This window comes from Amblyomma maculatum, chromosome 7 (genome assembly GCF_055883805.1).
Source record: "Amblyomma maculatum isolate TAMU_Amacu chromosome 7, ASM5588380v1, whole genome shotgun sequence".
NCBI lineage: Eukaryota > Metazoa > Arthropoda > Arachnida > Ixodida > Ixodidae > Amblyomma > Amblyomma maculatum.
In genome coordinates, this window is record NC_139350.1 from 126434724 (window position 1) to 126452949 (window position 18226).

Here is an 18226-nt window from a genome sequence, read left to right on the forward strand (position 1 = left end):
GTTAGATGTAGTACTGACAGCGTATATACTGACCGACGGGTTGCCGTAGACTGAGTGGACATCAAATCTGCTAGACAACCAGGCACAAATATTCCCCAAAGATGAGATTATGCCGACACTGTACAGGAAACCTCACCGTACAGGAAAGCTGACTACTTACGTGTAGAGCGGTGAGTGGATTGAGTTTGCCGAGCTTACAACAAGGCGGATGCTTTTTTGCGGTGAAATGACTAAATCATTTCCTGAAACCGAGGGAAGTAAAAAGAATTTGTGATGTGTGTGATGTTTATAAATAGTAAATTAGTAATGTCAATTTTTTCATTTTCAATGACAATAAATTTCGCCATGTAGCGATTAATTTTTAGTAACGTTAAAGTGCAAGCTACGAATTAGCAGCTGCAAAGGCAACGTACAAATTGCGCTTGGTCGCGGTCATGTTCTGGCAAGGAAGTTTGAAAGATGAATATTTCTTTATCATTGTAATTATTGTTCAGCAGTGAATTGGGGCGGTTCTGTCGTTTACTTCCAAAACAGGTGCCGGACATAAAACTATCCTGAAAGATATGGAGTTCATCTTACCATGTGACTATAAATAATAATTTATTTCCGAACTAAACACTGATGGTGTAAGCCCGTATGAAGCTATTTTACTCCCCTTGTCAGAAGCAACCAGTTTGCTCGAAAGACAGCACAGACAAAAAGGGGTTCTAATGATTGTAATGTGCTACGTTGATCTATGTGTATTTTGTCTAATTTAGTTTAACACGTGCTGGCAAGATTTGTCTCTCAAATGTTCAAGCATTTCCATAAAGCGAAATGTGATCATTTTATCTGTTACGAATGCACAGACGCTTTCAACAGAAAAAAAAAGAAACAAAATGGGCATATGAGTTTAACGTGCCTTGCGACATCGGGTGTATGACGTATGATCTAGGGGCGGACCTCGGTGTTGTTTACCACTTGGGATTGCTTTACGTACAGTCAAAATCTACAACCGAAGAGCGCCTTCCGAAACTGCCGGGATCGAACCCCCCGTTCTCGAAATCAGCATCGAGCGCCCTACCACTGTGACACCGCGACAGAGGTTTAACAGCAAAACAATATATATATATATATATATATATATATATATATATATATATATATATATATATATATATATATATATATATATATATTGTTAGAACTGGATTTTGTTATGCAGCACTCTGCGATCGCATGTTTCAATAGTTGCGGTATTCCAAACAGAAACGGGAATATAAGATTTTTTACCGTTCGCATTCAGTTTTATTGACGGCAGTAACCTATTTTACTTTGACACGGCGCCTAACGACCGCAGCGCTTCATTTGAGACACCGCTTGTCAAGGAATCTCCAGCGCCGACGACCACGACTGATGTCTTTTCCAGTGTGACATACTCGATATGGACAAATATTTTAATTGTTTTAATGCAGCGTGGGGTAATAGCCTGTTCATATTTCTTACTCAAGAGGCAGATAGGTAAGCAAAAGCGCTCAGGAACCGCGAAACAAACAAAAAGCACTCATGTACACGCCACACGCAAATCACTGCGGGCTGTCACGCGACGCGAACACGCATCCACACTGTGTAGGGTTAGCCGCTATGCCGCTAGGTGACGCCTCTGCTCGATCTCGAGCCCAATGCCCGCTAGCCCGGCTGTGTGCTTTGATAGCACGTTACTAGGAGAGGGTATAATAACGGTTCCTTCACCAGCGGTTTATCCTCCAGTTTCACCATTGGATTAGGTGCACACAGGATCAGGTGCGTGAACTGCTTGGACTGGGACGCCCTTCTGTCGAAAAATAAAATTTTACTCACACACTTCACTCCACCTACTCGGCGGCGTTGTCAGGCAATCTTTTTGCTTTGTACATCTATAGGTTATCTAGGTTTAGAAGAGTTAAACCTCGACAAATGTTTTATCTGCGGCTGCAGCGGCATGCGCCTCTGTCGTGATGGTTTTCACAAAGCTTTCGAGAAATGTAAGTGAAATTCAAGCCAGCGATGACACTGTGTCACAGTAACCGGCTTGAAATGACAAAGCTTTTATAGCCCCGTCCATTATTTATTAACTTCAGACCCTTTAACAAGTATCTGCAACGTACCTAAACTACGAAATTCAACTGATAGCGGTCATTGCTCATGACAGAGGAGGCGCAGATGTATGAAATTCTGCAGCTATTCATAACAAACGCAAGTGATCGGAATTTATGAAACGACTTCTTCGAAAGTAAAAGATCGGACCGCTGCTGTTGGAGCCCAAGAGGGCAGCCCAAAGACTCGCGGAGAATGTGCGGTCGGATTCCGCCAGATGCATATGGTTGTCTTTTGTTCTTCCACTCCCTAATCAATTGTGTTTCAGGTAAAATTATGTCGATTGCTTCAGGTAAATTTGCAGTTAATGAATACCACCAGTTAAAAATTCCTTGTGCTTTTCTCGTAGTTTCACTTGACGTTGGTCTTCGTATGTGTGAAGCGTAACGATAGTACCTCATTTCGACGCCCTTTCATCGGTGAGTACTTCATTGAGTATTTCGAGACTCCCAGTGTAGTAGATACACGTAGAATAAGAGAATTCTCGCATAGCTCTTTCCCCAGTATATCACGTTCCACGTAGCGCTCCCGATGTTACAGGAAGTGCCTAAGCCGGATTCCAGGATTCAGCGTGGCACTTGTGACCATTATCAAGATTGCATTGCATGCCACGTAGATTCGCTAAAACCCGAACATCAGACACCGCCAATGTAGCATAGTTGACACAACACTGCAGGGGTCATACGGAGGTCGGTAGTTTCGATCATAAATGTGGCATATGGGGCTGTTTATTTTCTTCAAATTTCTGATCAGTTGTTTTTGTAAAAAAAAAAAAAAAAAAAAGCACTTACTGCCGATTTGCTTAGTTTATTCAGATGCGAAGTAAATGTGCTAGAATTGTTTAGCCTGCTATACTTTTCTATACATTTTCCCAGTTTTTCGAAAGGCGAGGCAGTGTACTTGAAGGCAAGCTCCAGTTAAGGCGCGGGGGTAAGGCCAACGTGCTTCACAAGGCTCCTAAGTTTCGCGGATTCGTCTGCTCGTGAAGGCTGAGAGGTGGCTTAGGCGACGGGAGAAGGGTCAAGGTTGATGGCGGGCGAAGGACTAGCTAATCGTCTGGGTGACGTCGTCCCCTGTTTCGGCACTAAAAGCGGGGAGTCGCCGAAAACGATGTCGCCGTTTCCAGCCGCATGCAGCACGACAGGAGCAGCGAAGTCCACAAGAGAGGCGATTCTGACAGTTAACGTTTCACTGCCCCTCAGCGAAAGGAAAACAGCAAGGCACCACAAGCAATGAATGTCAACGATTAGTTTGCAATATCTGAAAAGCTATTTTTCAACTTCGAAAGCACGCAAGAAGTTAAACTATAAAGCAGCCATCTCCTACCTCCACCACCTCGTGAGTTCTCTAAACAGGGTAGTTGAAGATGACAATTTTTTTTTTCAATTAAGAATTTGCAGGTTTGACCTCGCACCCGGTCCTCCCGCAGGTATGAAGCAAGGAGAGTGATTCGACCGCTTCATCGCGCTCTGCAGAGTTTCTTGAGGAGCGTGTTCAGACAGTGGCCCGTTTCTCCTGTGAAATCGTCGCCAACGCAATAAGGCAACCTTGTAGACAATATTTTGCCTGCACGAGACGTTTTCTTTGCTTGCTGGGGCGTTTTATGCACGTGAATTGTCTTCTGGCTCTTCGTTTGCCTTTACTACTAAATAAAGCTTACTTCTGTTGTTTTACGGTGGGAACACTGTGTCCAAGTCGTAACGAGCCGCAACTAAATGCAGCCATATACAACATACCCATATACAACAAAGGTTTCTGCGTACCATGTTAGCATGAATGCGATTGAATCACACATGGCGTTTTACTCCATGCGTGTAATCTTCTTACATCCGCAGGCCATCACGCGGTAAGGAGCGGCAACGGTGGTTTCTAACGAAAATTTACGGGTGACATACAGGTGCCGACAAGGCAAAATGGCGCACGATAATTCTTTATAGCAGTTTTTACAAGCTGCCTAATTAAAACTGGCAGCTCTAGTATGGGCAGGCTTACTCCCTCTATAGCATGTTTCCCATTGGTTTTTACATTCCCCCTCCCTCTGTTATACCTTTTAATATTTGCTTCTTCTTATCCTTCTCTTTTGATATCTTTTCCGATTTGTATGTGTGGTTTACCATAATTTTTTTTTGCTCTTCTTTCTCCTCTTTTCATTGTCGCCGCTTCTAGATTCCGGACCAATGCCTTCTTAGCCCGCCTTATTTCCTTACCTTCCCTGTATTCGTTGATAATATTTTATAAGCAGTAGCTACTAACATTCTCAGCCAGGTTAGCACGGTGATTCATAATCTAGTTCTAACTTTCATCTAATACTCTGCAGGTGTACTTCTTAGAAGTCTCCCACTTGCCTTCTCTTCATTATTTTGTTTATTAACTAACGATCATGGTGGGCCTATGTTGATATCTCACCATTTACTTATCGCTCTATTCAAATCTGCTGAAACTGTCCTCTTCTCAACTTTATCTGATCCGTTTGGAATCGCTAACTTTATACTACAGTCAAGTCCCAACGTTAAGCGTGCTCCTTGTGACGAACCTCCCACTGCTTTTCTGTGCGGCTGCCGCTTTTGTATTGTTTTTCAAGTCAGGTCACAAGTTCTCAATTCAGACAAAGTGTTCAAGGCAAAATTTTTCGCATTTTGATGTTCCTCACACCCCTTCCCTCTCATCTGGCTTTTTCTTCGGAAGCAAAAGCCTATACAAACCTCACAAATAATGACCGTGCTGCCCAGAACAAGACAAAGCTGTAGAAACTTTGGCTGGCGGTCTGAGGCTCCTTTCCAACCCTTGTTCAGTTCTCTTTGATTTCATATATCGAGCTTCTACACTTAATTCTAAGCCTGATCTCCAACCAAAGTGACGCATGGGGAAGAGAACCTGCACCTGTCTGAATTCTCTACTCGTGTTCTTGGACAGCAATATCGAAAAGCATAATTGCACTCCTCACATTTGAGGTGATTTTTTTATCTGTTCAGGTGGTAGAGCAAAACACATGGAGGGCTCTGGGGCCATACGAAAGTGGAAACATTTGCGTGAAAAGTCCAGTGCCTTCAAAACCTACCTCAATGACCACCAAGCGACGGCTGACACCTATGAAAACTGCTTCGTTTGTACCGGCGGGGCACCTTTGTTTGACTGTGAATTTTCAATTAAGAATAGCCTCTTAGATTCTACAGGCGCACTCAGGCGAGATGATTCAACCCAACAGCCATGTCTTAACTCCACCTGCTTCAGAGCGGCAAGCCTTGCCTAGCAGCCGTAAACTGAACGCGTTAAAAGTGACGCGATAAAAGCTCGCCAGCTGCAGTTATAAGAGAGAGAGAGAACACTGAACGCATCCACCTGCCAGGCACCTCAGTATCTCCCATATTAGCGGTGGCCGCCCAAAGCTAGGAGGGAAGTGGTGTAGCCCAAGTCGGGCTAGCATCTGAGCGAGTAGACCCACGTGGAGCGCCCATTCGCGGGGCATATGGCAAATATTTGCACTACACCTCATCATCGGGTCAGGCTAAATGGCCCAAGAAGGAGAAGGAGAGAGTACTAGTAGAAATTACAAGGGACTATTGTTGAGCTTCGGTATTTCCTTGTGCTTTCGAATGCGTTCAGTTGCTCTCGGTGCTGATGCTCCTCCAGGTAGTTTAGACGACTATAATGACTTTATGGTTGAAGACTTCACTGATATAACACGTGGTTAGCAAGGAATAGGAAAAAAATCGGCAGAGGTACTTAAGGCTGCTTACATATGAAAATGTGAAATTACGTTATTTTAGATTATGTTAGTTTTTAAAGTGCTAAGTCATAAACGATTACGTAATCAGTATTGGCCACAATTAAAGACTAGGCGTTCAGTGTGTACAAACTCTGCACCTTATGTTAAATTACGTTGTAACGTGCTGACTGTTGCTCAGTGCGCGGCCATGGCACCTGCCAATTACCACCTGCTAGAAGACACGTTCGTGAAGAAGGCCCTAATTTCTGGCAGCAGGGACATACATAAAAAGCACCGTTTTAACCAAGCCGTATATGCCTGCATGACCTAAGAGCAGTCAAATAGAAATCATTATAGGTGGCGCTCGACTTAGTCGGGATACAAGAATCAATCGGAAGTGTGACGGCCAAGTTGACCGCTCCTGGAAGTCCGAAACTGGCACGGTGTCTCCTACATCTCACGAATCGCCGACCAATCAGTGATCTGCCATGTCACCTCCATTTCTACCACACGCCACAGGCATGCATGAGCGCAATTTTCGAAGCACGCCCGATGTCTTACCTAGTGCGTCTTCTAATGATTGCACATGAATTCATATAACTAATTCTGGCAGGTAGTTTTATGACGGCACTCTCAGTGACGCAGACGTTATCTCGTAATGCGGCTTCCTATGGTTTCGCACTAGAATGATTCCACTTGCTGTCAGGTGGCCACAATCAATTCCGCCGAGATGCCGTTGTCTCTGCGTGTGTCTATCTTTCCGGTCCTACTACGTGTATGCCTCAGACAGGTCATAGCTGGTAAGTGACATGGCCAGCTCCATGCCTGCAATCCGTGCTACCTTCAAAGTACGACCTGCCTTAGCCGTTCTCGTGATTTTTTGTGCCATGGATGCCGGGCAGCAGCGCAGGATTTTGATGCTTTCGCATTAATAATTTGCTAGTGTGGAATGGGAAAGAGCGTAACTCTCCCACAATGGGTGAGGAGGAAGCAAGGAGTTAAAGTATTAAAAGGCACCGCAGTGGATAGGATTGGATAGGTTCGATCCTTATGGTTTCAATTATGTGCTGTGATATTGCACAGATAAGAAGCGTCTTTCAGGCTTTACTAAAATGAAACGCGGCTGCAAAGGCAGAGAATCAATTCCGCGTCCAATTGCTGAAGTGCGAACAAAAGGGACGGATTAGAACTCGGTGTATATTGTACTATGTGATCATGCGATGAGTTTTACGGCCGCTTGCTGTAACGATGCTTTACAACCAACAACCACGAATGTAGAACGATGCTCGTCAAGGCAAAGGCTTATTCAGGCTTCTTTAAATACTTTCCTGTGGACAGCATTTATACCCTCTTCTTGCACTGCCCTTGTCTTCATCTGCTATTACTCGAATCAAGGTGACGACCACGGTCATCTTTAGGGCCTTTGCATAAATAGTTACACATACTTTTGGTAAAGGAGTCTGGCAGTTTAGTGTATCATCGAGATGTAATACGGAATGAATAGTGTTGAAAGCCACCCCTTGTAGTTTTATGTAGGAGCCTCTCCTCCCCTTTTGATTATAATGTACCTTCAGAAATTAAAGTTGGGGAATAAAGAGAGCTTATCAAACTCCTGCAAAAACGGCACGCTGTCAGATAAGTTTCTATTTGTGCTGAGACCTAGGCTATTGAAAATAAGCTTAAGTCATGAAACTCGTTTCTAAATTGATTCCCTGATATATAGAATATGAAAAAAAAAATGTCACTAGGTCCTTGCATTGCTGACATCTTTCTTCCTGCTGCAGGCGACTTTGGCTACTACACTCCCGACGGCTGCTTCTTCTTGTGCGGCCGGCTGAGAAGCTCATCAAGTGCATGGACCAGCTGGTGGCTTCTGCCGAGCTGGAACAACTGCTCTCCTCCGACACTGGTGTACAACACGTGGTCGTCGTCGGGGGGCCGCACCCCCACTGCGGAGAGGCAGCGCGGGCTTACGTGGTACCCCGACAACGCGCGCGGCCAGGAAGCCTCGAGGAAAAAAGGGCGGGTAGGAATCGTCGTGCTAAAGGGTGTCTGCAGTGACGACCAATGCAGACGCCCTGTTGCCGCTGGCAAAGTACGCGAAACAACGTGGCCGTGAGTCCGTGAAGCACGTTTTTTGGCACTGCCCAACATATTCGGACAATTGGCTCTGCATGATATATGCTCTGTCTCGGGATTTAAACACAGAGCATCCAACTTGGACTTCTCCATCCTTGGACCAGAGGTTCATCATTGTGAGCAGAACGCAGCGCTCTCTTCTGCCTTTTTTTTTGTTGGGGTTCCGTCTGCTTTCCCTCAAAATAATCGACAAACGCCACAAGCAGGGTTATTTCCAGCGCTTACCTCTCTTTCAGAAACGAGCAGTGGAAATACAATAGAGGGTTTACAAAAGTAAGTCTGGCAACCATGAGCGACACGCTGATCCCGCACTGGCAGCCATAATTTGTTCACTCCATCCGTTCGCTTTGGTGCACTTCGAGTCCGTCCGTCAGCGCCCGCCGTTCTGTCCGCGCTTTTCATGTTGTAACCTAGTGTGCTGTGCTTGGACCTCTCTTCTGTCTCTGGCAGTGTCTCTTAGCGAAGCCAAGAAGCGTATTTTGACAGCCGAGGCGTAGCGGTTACAGACTGCTCTGCGAGTCGTGAATGGGCCCCTCGTCAATCCGTGCAGCGTCATCCGTATGCACGTACAGTATGTAGAGTTTTGTAATGTGCAGATTTTTTTTGTCTATGTGCCTTTGCTACTTTAACGACTATGAGAGACGATCGCGAGCTTGCTTAGTTTGCGCATCACCGTCACTCATTCCACTGCTACCAGTGGGACACTTGTTGGTGTAATGAGTGAGGATGCAATTTGTTTTGAGATGAAAGAATAGTGCGTAATTTTACGTAAGTCTGAATGGCGCTTAGAACTTTCTTGCCTATGCCGTCGACGCAGCTATTGGCACGGTCTCGGAAATAATCGGGGGCTGCGTAAAAAAAAAAGAAAAATGTGTCATGGTAATTTCTGCTTCTAGTGAGTGAAGATTGATTGGTGTGCAATAGGCGATGATGAGATAATAAAATATTTGTAATTAATTGACCAATTGATGAAATAAAGTAACAAAAAAAGAAAAAAATGGGGAATTGAATGTTTAAAGGTGACAAAATGCCCAGAAGGAAAAACCAGTACTTGGTGATGCTAATGAAAAAAATTTAGAATGTGTAATTGTTTAATTTAGATAATTGAAGAATGTGTTCAAAGATGTCAAATAGCTCAGAATAGAAAGGCGATTGTTGCTGACCCTGCGCATTGTTGTACAAAAATATAAAACATTAAATAAAGTAAAGAAACAAATAATCGAAATATTAAATAAACAAAAGCTAAAAATTCAAAAAGGGAAGAAAGAAAACGTATGTGTGTTTGAGAGAGAGAGAGACGCTATCGCGTCATATCCTTAACGGCGGAGCTTACATGTCTCCCTAATGTTTTATAACAGTATTATATAATATAAATCTCACTTTATGAACACAGAAAGTTGCACCAAGCATTGACACTTCGCAGTAATTTGAGTTGACTTTTCAAATTTCTTTTCATTTCAGCCGAGTTCCTCTTCCTCCGAGTTCCTCGAAGCTTCCCATGACAGCACTTTCATATGAAGTTAAGGCTTCAAATGTCTGCTATCTGACAGAGGGAATAAACAAGAAATCGGCATATTTCCAAAATCAACTGAATTTCAGGCGGCTGTCAATTACCGAACCATCGGGCGGCTCGATAAAACGCATAAAAGTGAAAAGCAAACTTCGTTATTTTATCGGCTGCGCTGGCAGGTATGAAGGCACAGAATGCAAACCTTAGCTGCGCGCTCTGGAAGCGGACTGGACTTCGCATGCATTATCATGTGATAACATCTTTCGAAACGGGCTAGACGTAAGCATATTACAACTCACAAGTGGGATGTCATCTTCTCCTGATTTACTAGACGCAGCGGGTTTGGCAGCCGCTTTTGCAGCGTGAAACACGCCCCTCGGGCACACTAGACAGCCGTATTGCTCTCTGCACCAAGCACTACAATTTCGTACGACTGTGGAAAGTACTTATGGTAATCATGCCCGTGTCTTAAATAAAATGCACAATGGCAAATGCAACCTACGTACAAAAGTTTTCAAAAAACGTATTTGAATTATGGCGTTCGGTATACATGCATTGCTCCTTCTCTCGTGTCCTCCATCGAAGCACAAGCTTATCCTTCAAGTTAACAAGGCTCCATAGTACGCAAAACAACCTTGCTGTTTTAGGTAATAGCACGTTCTGTGAGCTAGCTACCAGTCAGAGGGACGTGCTGTAATGCTTTGCATGATGCAAGTGACACTTGTAAAGCCGATTAGGATTGAAAACGAGCGGTCGCATACACGCGTATACCTTGTTTCCGTGCGCATCTACGACGGTGCGCTTGCTGCAGAAGGGACGCAGCAACATGCTGGCATCATTCCGAATAGAGTTTGGTGCTAGTAGCGACTGCTGTGATGTTAAAAAACAAAACAATCGCTTGTGATCATACCAATGCTGATAGAGTACTAGATGGGAGGCGCGGGCCGACTCAACAAAACATGACCCCCGCGCACAGTTTCTGTCTCTTTCACTAGATGGCACTAACTTTTGTAAAGCCTCTATTTCTTGTGCGAAAATTCTTTCGGGAATGTCTGCATATACAAAACATTAATCTGGAGAACAATCAAATAAATATTCTAGTCGTTCTGAAGAATGCGATAATTCCCACGGCCTCGAATACTTTATGTTGACGCGATAATACAGATTTCAAAAACATTTTCGACCAAAGTAAAAATTCATCACCAGCATCATCAGCATCGTCATCATGAGCCTGACTACACCCACTGCAGGACAAAGGCGTCTCCCATATTAATCCAATTAACCCGGTCCTGTGCTAGCTGCATCCACTTGATCTCTGCAAACTTCTTAACCTCATCTGCCCAGCTAATTTTCTGCCGTCCCCTGCTACGCTTTCCTTCCCTTGGAATCCAGTTGGTTGCCTTAAGTGACCGTCCGTTAACCTCTCTTAGTACTGCAAGTCCATTCCATGCCCATTTATTCTTCATGATTTCGCACTAGAATGTCTGTAACTCTAGTTATTTCTCTGACCACTCTGCGCGCTTCCTGTAACTTAATATTACCCCTACCATTTTTCGTCCCATAGCCCTCTGCTTTCGTTAAATTAAGTAGAACCCTCTTCGTTAACCTTCAGGTTTCATCCCCATAGGTGAGTACAGGTAATACGCAAATGTTGTATATTTTCCTCTTAAGCGATACCGGTAAGCTACTAGACATAATCTGCGAGTGCTTGCCAAATGCGCTCCATCCCAATCTTATTATTCTTGTTATTTCCCTTTCATGACCCGGATCTGCGGTTGCTACCTGCCCTAAGTAGATATATTCGCCTACTACTTTCAGTGCGTCGCTACCTAATGTAAACTGCTGTTCCTTCCCGACGCTGTTGAACCATACCTTAGTTTTCTGCATATTGATATTCAAGCCAAACTTTCTACTTTTCCTGTCTAAGTCATCATTATTCATCATCAGTTCATCCCCTGAGTTAATTAGCAAGGCAATATCATCAGCAAATCGCAGTTTGATGAGGTATTCTTAATCTACCCTTATCCTTAAATGCTCCCATTCCAAGTCTCTGATTACTTCAGCTGAGCAAGCTGTGAATAGTACTCGGGAGATTGTGTCTCCTTGCGAAACATTTTTCTTTATAGGAATTGTGTTACTTAATGCAGAACTGTGTTTATTTTGCAGCGACTATATATATCTTCCAGCACTTTCATGTAAGACTGGTCTAAATTCAGATTTCGCAAGGCCTGCATGACTGCTGAGGTTTCTACTAAGTTAAATGCTTTTACGTAATGAATGATGCTATGTATAAGGGCTGGTTATATTCCGAGCATTTTTCTATCACCTGGTTGATGGTATGGATATGATCGATAGTAGACTACCCATTCCGAAAACCTGCTTGATTTTTTGCTTAATTGCAGTCTGAGGTTGCCCTCATTCTATTAGCGATACCTTAGTAAATACCTTATACGTAACAGACAGTCATCTGATTGGTCTCTAATTTTTCAGTACCTTAGCGTCCCCTTTGAAATGAATTATGATAATCTGTGTTCTTCCATGGTTTCGGTACCGTCTATGACACCAGGCACTGCGTATACAGGGTGGGAAGTTTTTCTAGAGCTATATCCCCCCCCCGTCCACCAACAAATCTATAGTTACCTTACGCGCCCCAGTTGCTTCCCCCCTTTTCATAGTTTCTAATGCTTTGTACATTGCATCTAGGCTAAGGTCGTCATCCTCGGTTATAGCTGAATATCTATTTTGTAGCGAGATCATGAACCTTTCTTCCCTCCCCCTCACCGCTAATTCGTTGATGGACTTCTTTCTTACTAATCTGTTTCGTTCATTTTCCAGATTTAGACTAATTGGAGGCCATACCATCCTGTGGCACAGCATCGCACTTTCCCGATTACCTCTACACCCTGCGGAATGGTGGGCATAGAACACACTATGAGGTCAATTTCGTTCTTAGTCTCCCCGTTAGGGCTTTTCCACGTCCACTTCCGGTTCTTCCGTTTGCTAAAGAAGGTATTCATGATTCTTAAGTTGTTGCGCTCTGCAAACTCAACTAGCTACTCTCCCTGCTATTCCTAGAACCAATGCCACAGTCTCCCACTGCCTGGTCTCCTGCCTGCAGTTTTCCTACCTTGGCATTGAGGCCACCCATTTGTACAGTATAATGCGTCTTTCCTTCCCGCATTGCCGATTCTACATCATCGTAGAAGCTTTCAACTGCCTTGTCATCATGACTAAATGTAGTGCGCAGGCCTCTACAAACTTCAGTTTATACCGCTTATTAAGCTTAATTACGATGTCTGCCACCCTCTCAATATTGCTATAGATTTCATCTATATTATCAGCTATATACTTATTAACAAGGGAACCTACTCCCAGTTCTCGCCTCTCCGGTAAACCTCAATATCACAGTACGTGCCCGTACTTCAATAAAGTACATGCCTCATCCGACTTCCTAACCACACTAAGCCCTATGACATTACATTTCATTCCCTGTATTTCCCCTAGCACCACTGCTAAATAAGCTTCAGTAGCATAGGCTACTAGCGTTAAGCGTTGCCAGGGTCAGTTTCCAATGGCGCTCTGTCCAGCGGAGCCAGACATTCTTAGCACCCCCTGCTGCATAACAGGTCTGGCCGCCGCCGTATTCAATTGCTCCGCAGCCGCTGGTGACTGAGGGTCTGGGATTTACAGCACTGATCATTTCAGGTTGTGGCAATTTACTGCACCAGGGTGGCCAACTCCGGTTCTGGGGAGGGAGTGCGACCAACATCTGGTCGCACCCCAAACCTGTTTATGCAATTCCATCGACACGCGGATTTCTTGTTTTTGATCCGGAGGAGAATTGCTCTGCTCGTCACCGGGATTCGAACCACGGTCCTCTTGCATGCGAGGCGGATGTCCTACTTCTACGCCACCACTGGCTAATGTAAAAACTGCTATCATAAAATATCACGGAGAGTATCTACAGCATGATTGGCTACGTTTTTAGTGGCATTTTGTATCTCATACCACGCCAGTTGCGCTAGATGTACCCATTTTCTTGAATAAAATCTATGGCCCTTCGTCGCAGGGTTGAAAACAATTTCCCTCAAAAATATGCAAAAACAAAATGTTGTGAAGTGAAATCCTTTGAACTCCTTCTCAAGTTTCAGAAAAGTGCAAAGCTAGGGCATGTTGCAAACGTTTTACTCCTGTAGAAAGTATTTTCAAACTACAAATATTCAATGAATGATGTCAATTGAATTCAAGTTCAGAACAGCTCCCTGCGGACAATTGGATTGGATTGGTAAAACGTCTATTTGGGCCTGCAGTAGAACCGGACGGGGCCTACGTCGTCCTCTGGGCACCGGCCGCGCGGCCTGGGCCCCCGCTCGCCGTGGCCGGCTCGCTGGTTCACTGCCGGGCCAGCGCCTTGATGACCTGCTGGACGGCCCAGAGTTGTTCGTCTTGATTGTTCCTCCCTGCGGCTGCTTCCAGTCGCGGCGGGATCCTCCCAGACTTAGCTTCTTCCTTGTACTTGTTGCAATTCCACAGAATGTGTGCGAAGCCAGCCGTCTCCGTTCGGCAGACTCTGCATTTGTGTGTCGGGTGCGTCTCGAGATACATTCTGTGCATCAGCGGCGGGCTGGGGAGTGAGCCCGTCTGTAGCTGTCTGAATAAAACGGCTTGCTGTCGACTGAGCAACGAGCAAGGGGGTGGAAGAGTTCTGCGAGCTAGGCGGAATGCCTTGGTTATTTCGTTGTAGGCGGTCATTCGCTCCTTGGTGCTGAACCACAGCGGCCAGTCGACCGAGGCGCGGTCAGTTAGCGCGCGCGCTTCGGCGTGTGCCGTCTCGTTGTGGTTGGCGTTGCGGTTTGACGCCTCGGCCACGTGCGCCGGGAACCACTTGATTCTCACTTGTCTGCTGCCATTGTAGTTCTTCGTTGCCTGCAGTGTGCGCACCGCTTCCTTCGCTATTCTGCCTTTGGCGTAATTTCTCACCGCATGCCTCGAGTCGCATAACACTGTGTGGCAGTCGCGGTCGGCGATGGCCACGGCGATGGCCACCTCCTCCGCTTGCTCTGCCTTGGTGCATTTCGTGCTGGCCGTCGTGCGAACGGTGCCTGCCGCGTCGACGACGACCGTCGTGAAGCCGTGTATCTTGGCGTACACAGCCGCGTCAACGTAGCGTGCGTGTGTATCGGCCGCGTGCTGGTCTATCAGCGCCTTGGCTCTCGCTGCTCTCCTCCCTTTGTTATACTCCGGGTGCATGTTCTTCGGTACCGAGTCCACTCTGATGTAGCGCCTGATCTCATCGCGGACGGGGAGCTGCGTCTGCTCCCTGCCTTGATATCCAATTCCCAGGTTGTCCAGGATTTTTCGGCCGGCCTTGGTCATGGACAGTCTTTCGAGTTGTGCGGCGCGTTGAGCCTCGGCTATCTCCTCTAGCGTGTTATGCACCCCCAGCTGTAGGAGGCGTTTGGTGCTCGTTGTTTCGAACAGTCCCAGTGCCGTCTTGTAGGCTCTGCTGATGAGTATATCTATCTTGTTTCTCTCGCTCTTCTTCCACTTGTGGTAGGCCGCCACGTACGCTACGTGACATATGACGAACGAGTGGATCAGTCTGATCAGGCTCTCTTCCCTCATTCCACTTTTCTTGTTCGTGACTCGTTTGAGTAGTCTCGTGGCATTCGCCGCTTTCGCAATGAGCCGGGTGACAGTCTCGCCGTTTTTGCCGCGCGTCTCGATCGTCATTCCCAACATTCTGATCTTGTTGACTCTTGGAATCGCGTTTCCCCCTCTGGTCCTGACTTTGGTTGCCTCGTACTCTCTCGGGCTGCCCTTGGGTTTGCGGTGCTTGGCGGGTGGGTAGACAAGGAGCTCCGACTTGCTCAGTGAGCATCTGAGCCCCGTTCCGTCGAGTTTGTCTTCGATCGCATCAAGAGCCGCCTGTAGGGTGGATTCGATGTGGGCATCGCTGCCCCCTTCCACCCAAAGCGTTATGTCGTCCGCGCATATCGTATGTCGGACTTCCTTGATGTTCCTGAGCCTTTCGGCCACTCCTATCATCACGAGATTGAAAAGCACCGGCGAGATAACCGATCCCTGAGGTGTGCCTGTGCTTCCCAGCTTCCTCTGTGCTTGGAGGTCCCCCGCTCTGAGCTCGGCCATTCTGTCCGTGAGAAAGTCTGATGTAATTGTATGATCTCTCTCTCATGTTGAGTTTTGAGACTTGGGATAGGATCGCCGAGTGCTTCACCTTGTCGAAGGCGCTCTGCAGGTCGAGTCCCAGTACTGCTTTGTTGTCGCCGGTGTTGCCGTCGATGATCTGGTGCTTGAGTTGTATCATGGCGTCTTGGGTACTTAGATGCTGCCTGAAGCCAATGATCGTTTCCGGGTAGAGATCTTTTTTTCTCGAGGTATTCTTGCCACCTGTTGAGCAGGACGTGCTCCAACCCCTTGCCCACGCAAGATGTGAGCGATATGGGTCGGAGGTTATCCGTGTCGGATGGCTTGCATTTCTCCCTTAAGAATTACTTAGCAGCACTTGCTATCGTACCGGCTATATAATATGACGCATTTTGTAGTTTACATGGCAAAACCTTAGTACGAAGTTGAAAAAGAAGCTTAGTTTTTGTCTTTATTTTTTTTTAATTTGAGAAGGTTCAGGAATTCGAATTACGAAGCTCCGAGTGAAAGTATGCCAGGTAGGTTTGCTCTGAGTTTAAAGCAGTCACGACATCGTCAATAAAATCAGCGACTTTGTTAACACTTGTACTACAGTAAATTATATGTGAGGATACTCGTGATTGCGTAATTGTCAAAGTTTCTTATTTCTGTTCATTATCATCATCATCAGCCTGACTATACCCACTGCAGGGCGAAGGCCTCTCCCATATTTCTCCACTTAGCCCGGTTCTGTGCTAGCTTCATCCACTTGACCCCTGCGAACTTCTTAACCTCATCCGCCCACCTAACTTTCTGCCGCCCCTTGCTACGCTTTCCTTCCCTTGGAATCCAGTTTGTTACCCTAAGCGACGATCGGTTATCCTCTCTTCGCACTACATGTCCTGCCCATGTCCATTTCTTCTTAATTTCCACTAGAATGTCGGTAACTTGAATTATTTCTCTGACCCACTCTGCACGCTTCCTATCTCTTAATGTTACCCCTACCATTTTTCGTTCCAGAGCCCTCTGGGTTGTCCTCAACTTAAGTAGAACTCTCTTGGTTAGCCTTCACGTTTCAGCACCATAGGTGAGTACAGGTAAGATGCAACTGTTATATACTTTCCTCTTTAGCGATACCGGTAAGCTACTAGACATAATCTGCGAGTGCTCGCCAAATGCGCTCCATCCCAATCTTATTCTTCTTGTTATTTCCTTTTCATGGTCCGGATCTGCAGTCACTACCTGTCCTAAGTAGACATATTCGCCTACTACTTCCAGTACTTCGCTACCTAATGTAAACTGCTATTCCTTCCCGAGGCTGTTGAACATTACCTTAGTCTTCTGCATATTGATTTTCAAGCCTACCTTTCTACTTTTCCTGTCCAGGTCATCAATCATTATTTGTAGTTCATCTCCCGAGTTGCTTAGCAAGGCAATGTCATCAGCAAATAGCAGATTACTGAGGTACTCTCCATCTACCCTTATCCCTAATTGCTCCCATTCCACAGCTCTGAATACTTCCTCTAAGCAAGCTGTGAATAGTAATGGGCAGATCATGTCTCCTTGTCTAACACCTTTCTTTATGGGAATTTTGTTACTTTCTTTGTGCAGAACTGTGGTTGCTGTGCTGCCATTATATATATATCTTCCTGTACTTTCACGTACGGCTCGTCTACCCCCTGATTTCGTAATGCCGGTATCCCCGCCGAGGTTTCTGTTCAGTCAAACGCTTTTTCGTAATCAATGAATGCTATGTATAAGGGCTGGTTATATTCCGAGCATTTTTCTATCACCTGGTTGATGGTATGGATATGATCGATAGTAGAGTACCCTTTCCGAAACCCTGCTTGATCCTTTGCTTGATTGCAGTCTAAGGTTATCCTGATTCTATTAGCGATTACCTTAGTAAATACCTTATACGTAACAGACAGTAAGCTGATTGGTCTGTATTTTTTAAGGTCCTTAGAGTCCCCTTTCTTATGAATGATGATAATGTTTACGTTCTTCCATGGTTCCGGTACCGTCGATGACACCAGGCACTGCGTATACAAGGTGGCCAGTTTTTCTAACACGATATCCCCCCCCCCCCGTCCTTCAGCAAATCCGTAGTTATCTGATCCTCTCCAGCTGATTTCCCCCTTTCCATAGTTTCTAATGCTTTCTTGACCTCGTCCTTCGTCACTGATGGAACGTCTGAATGTTTTTCCCTACCGCCAATCTCATTACGGTCCTGACTACTTTGGCTACTGTAGAAATTTGTATAGAACTCCTCGGCTACTTTGACTATCTTATCCATATTCGTGATGACGTTGCCCGCCTTGTCCCTTATTTCTGTTGGCTTCCCTCAAATGCTGTCTTGCATCGTTCGATTCCAGCAACCAACACTTCGATGCTGTTTCAATAGAAATGACCTTTTCTTTGTTCGAAACGTATCCCCACCGTATATGGGGTCACCACTTTAACTTTTACGCGGCCCTGTTCACTTCGGAGAAAACTGAACACGTGTGCAGCATCATACTATAATTAAGTCATTATTTTATATCCTAGCACACCAGCATTTCGCATTATGAAGCTGTGTACAGTTTGCTCGTGAAATTGTAAAACTGCTT

General features: G+C 45.5%; 1 pseudogene; it reads right to left on the reverse strand.

Annotated features, from left to right (window-relative positions):
• Positions 1–13796: 13796 nt before the first annotated feature.
• Positions 13797–15833, reverse strand: LOC146184685 (uncharacterized; annotated as a pseudogene).
• Positions 15834–18226: the final 2393 nt, after the last annotated feature.